This window comes from Salvelinus namaycush, unplaced genomic scaffold (genome assembly GCF_016432855.1).
Source record: "Salvelinus namaycush isolate Seneca unplaced genomic scaffold, SaNama_1.0 Scaffold143, whole genome shotgun sequence".
Lineage (NCBI taxonomy): Eukaryota > Metazoa > Chordata > Actinopteri > Salmoniformes > Salmonidae > Salvelinus > Salvelinus namaycush.
This window is the reverse complement of record NW_024058153.1, coordinates 213,853-218,289: the sequence shown is the minus strand read 5'-3', so window position 1 is coordinate 218,289 and position 4,437 is coordinate 213,853.

Sequence of the window (4,437 nt, the reverse complement as noted above, 5' to 3'; positions counted from 1 at the left end):
CTTACGGCAGGAATACAGTGATGTAATGGAGAAAAACAGTCCGATATGCTCAGGGTTGATATCGCGCTGTGCAGACTGGCAGGTACTATCCAGGCTAAAAGCGGCTGGTGTCTGAGCTAAAAAGGTAAAGGCCGCTAGCAGTGGCTAACAATGACTCAATAGCTAGTAGCTAATTAGCTGGTTAGCTTCTATAGGCTAGCTTCTGATGGAGGTTCTAGCTATAAGGTCTATAAAAAAAAAACAGATCCGTATCACATTGGGTGAGGCGGGTTGCCGGGAGGTGTATATAATAAAAAAATGGAAAAAGATATTGCAATATATTTCAATATATACAAAAAAAGGTAACATTTTCAACAAACGTCTTACTGCTACGCCATCTGATTACAAGATGACTCTCAGTTAAAAAGCAAACTCTGAAATTATTTAGTGTTTCTGTGCCCACAAACTGTTTTCCCAGCGTAACATAAGGAGCCACTAAATGACGTAGTTCGAGTGCATTTCAGAATACAAAAAAATTGTCCGACAGCAAGATCCTGTATTTAAGTTGAAGTTCATCATATCACAACCGTAACGTTATGACTATAACTACTGTTCTCTGAAGGAGGGAAACTAGGTAAAACATACTATTAAATTCACGCCTCGCTGGAAGCTCCGCCTTCCACTGTTGATGAGTGTGAGGCTCGGATTTATTCCTTAAATTTAACACCACTCTTCACCGACCAAGGCAGGGGTGTGGCCAAACAGGTGTTGCCCCTCGTTTCCCTTCTTCAGGGAAAACTAGGTATAGTGTTAGGTTCTAATTTTTCAGAATAAATAACTCACGGACACTAGAGAAGTTTAACCAAGTTTAATTATTCCCAAAGAGTTGTTACAGCTATAATTCAAACAAAAACATGTTCTCACCATCACAAGTATATATACCCCACTTTTTTAACTACTGTTCCCTGAAGGTCGGGTTGTGTTGACGACCGGCTCCCTCCTGTCGGGTTGTGTTGACGACCGGCTCCCTCCTGTCGGGTTGTGTTGACGACCGGCTCCCTCCGGTCGGGTTGTGTTGACGAGCGGATCCCTCTGGTCGGGTTGTGTTGACGAGCGGCTCCCTCTGGTCGGGTTATGTTGACGAGCGGCTCCCTAGTTATGGTTATCCCCCTAGTTATGACTTCGAGTCATTTGTGTGTCTTAATTATTTGATCAAACAGAATGCTTAAAGCATCAGACAAATTCAGTACGTATATTTGATTTTATAAAAACACATGGGGCGATTGGTAGAAAGAACAGATGACTCTTGGTTGACCAAGATGTATTTTAGTTGGGGACAGCACTAGAACATGATTTTGTGGCTCCCGAGTGGCGCAGCGGACACTGCATCTCAGTGCTTGAGGCGCCACTACAGACACCCTGGATCAAATCCAGACAGTATCACAACCGGCCGTGATTGGGAGTCCCATAGGGCGGCACACAATTGGCCCAGCATCGTCCGGGGTAGGCAGTCATTGTAAATAAGAATTTGTTCTTACCTGACTTGCCTAGTTAAATAAAGGTTAAATTTAAATAAATTAAAAAAAGTGTTTCATGATAAACCATTTTTTACAAATCCGTCAAGGCACCAACTTAGAGAAGTGTTTAAAACAAAGGTTTCAAACCAATTCATGAATGTAATTGCATCTAGGTATGCCTTGCCTTTAATGTAAAGGCATGAAAAAAAAATGGCTGAATATTATACAATGACTTATCAACAGCTCTAATAATAAGCCTCCACAGAAAATCTTCACTGGCAATTCTAGAATATACTATATAGCCTAGAAATCTGGTTAAACTATCATTATGACATCATGGATGAATTCTAGAATATACTATATCCTAGAAACCTGGTTAAACTATCACTATGACATCATGGATGAATTCTAGAATATACTATAGAGCCTAGAAACCTGGTTAAACTATCACTATGACATCATGGATGAATACTAGAATATACTATATATCCTAGAAACCTGGTTAAACTATCATTATGACATCATGGATGGCCAGTCCTTGTATTCATAGTGTAGTGAATTCGTGGGGAAGCCCTGAGCTGAACTCAAACCTGGGTCCAGTGACTGTCAAGCCAACACCTTATAACTGTTACGCCAAGATGTCTGAACTTCTTGACGAGGTCGCTAGGTAATGAGTTAGGGTTGCTACAATAGCTTTCTCTGTGAATTTGAGAGTGGTTACATTTCTCCAGCCCCCATCCCTCAGCTGTTTACCAAACCAAGTCTCTTGGCAGCCATTTTTTTGCTGTTTAAATACCAGGTTGTCCCTTTAAAAAAGCCACACATCAATCAACCAATCTGCAGTTGAAACAATAACAAAGCAGTCATTCCACCACTGTTTTGGTAATAAGATGATGATGGGCCTGGAGACATTTAACTACTCTCAAATTCATAGACAGATCTATGGATGAAAGGACTGACCATCCATGATATCAACATTATAGTTTTAACCATGCTGAGGATATACAGTGTTGATTTACATTGTTTCTAAACATTGGAGTAAAAAAAACTTATTTGGGGTTCTGATGGGGTACAACAGTTGAACTAAGCTCATGAGGCATGTGTTATATTCTTCAAGAATCAATGGCTATAAAATAAATAATTTTAAAGTCAAAATATGGATGTAGCAATTGCAGATTTCCCTTTTAACACCAAACATCAGTTCAACAACTGCAGAGTTTGTACCTCTGTATTTAAGACAGTACTTACCAGTAGTAATCACGGCCCGGTTTCTCAAAACCATCTTATGGCTAAGTTCATCTTTAGAACCACTGGATGCCTTAAATTGCGTTTGGGAAATCGGGCCCAGATATCCAGTTTCCTCCTCCTCTTCTTCCGATGAGACCGTAATCTCACCCTCCTCCGCTTTCACTTCAAAAACTGAATCCTCCTCATCTTTAACTGTAACACCCTCCTCCTCTTTCACTCTGAACGCTTCTTCTTTCACTGTAACGTCTTCCTCTTCTTTCACCGTAAAGTCTTTCTCTTCTTCTTTCCCTGTAACAGCCTCACACTCTACTTGTTTTTGTATTGTAACATCCTTCTCTTCCTCCTCCTCTTTGACGAGAGCTTCTTTCTCCGTCCAACAGACCGTCTCTTCTTCAGCAGGAAGAGAGTAATTTAGTGAACTCATGGTCGGAGATGTTAGCTAGCTAGGCTAATGCTAATGCTAACTTAACCAGCCCGCCAGCTGAATAATAACAACAACACCGTAAATATGAAATGAAATAGGATAGGATAACTAACCAACTAGACGACAGACGAGGGTTTAAAATACAGTGGCTAATCTACACTAAAGCGTCTAAAGAGCTTTATGGGTTCGGCTATTTTGGCTAGCAAGCTACCGAGGTGGGTGAATAACTGTTGCTGCTGCTGAAAGAAGCGTTCCGTCCAGTAGATATACGTCACACTAACAGCATTGCGTTACGTCCACTAGATTATACGTCACACTAACGGCATTGCCTTAAAATCGCACACCGCCATCAACTGACTGGAGTGGGTAACGCTCAGTCTGAACCTCTGACTGCGATGGAGATGTACGACTTTAAGACAATGACGCTAGTGTGACGTAAAATATATATTATAACGTTCAGACAAAAAAGTTCGTGTAGGAAGCATGAGTTTTTACTCACCAGTGTAACAATACAGTGTGGTTATAGACTTAGTAACTTAGTTGTGTTCACGATCTGGTTCCCTATAAACACAACCAGTTATGTTTTTGAATTATCACATATGTATTAATTTATTTCGGGATTCTGGGTAATCCACAGCAGATTTATGGAGAATTGCTGTGGGTGAGTTCAAAATTGAATAGTCCCGGGATAGAAATATATAAAGTTGACATTACATCACAAAATCCACGTTTTAAATCATACATTAGCAATTTATGTTTTAGGAACTACTGTTGTTGGTTTGGTGTCAAGTAAGCCTCTTTATATGTTATTTGCCAAATCTCAGTTCTCCATGTGGGTTTTATGCTAAAGATCCCTCTTTCAAGTTGGTATCTAACTGGAAAATGCATCTTCTTTAGGAGTGCTATTTTTACCCTGTCGACTACTGATCGTTCATCCACACTGTGTGTCTCATCAATGCAGGTCATTTATGACAAATGTATAAAGTATATGTTTTATAAACTCATGAACACCAGCCAGTTTATTAGCCCGGTTTTGTTAGTATAGGTGTATTATACTTCTTCGCCACCAGAGGGGGACATTGAGTCATTTCCCAGGTTAATTTGATATATTTTGATAGTAAAATGGATGACAGTTTATTCTGATGTAGTGAATATGAGACACATGGAAACAATTGATTCATTTATTATAGTAAATTATTAATTAGTAGGAATTGTTAAATCCACTATATGATCACAATGACTTTGATAGACATTTCAATAGTTTTTTTG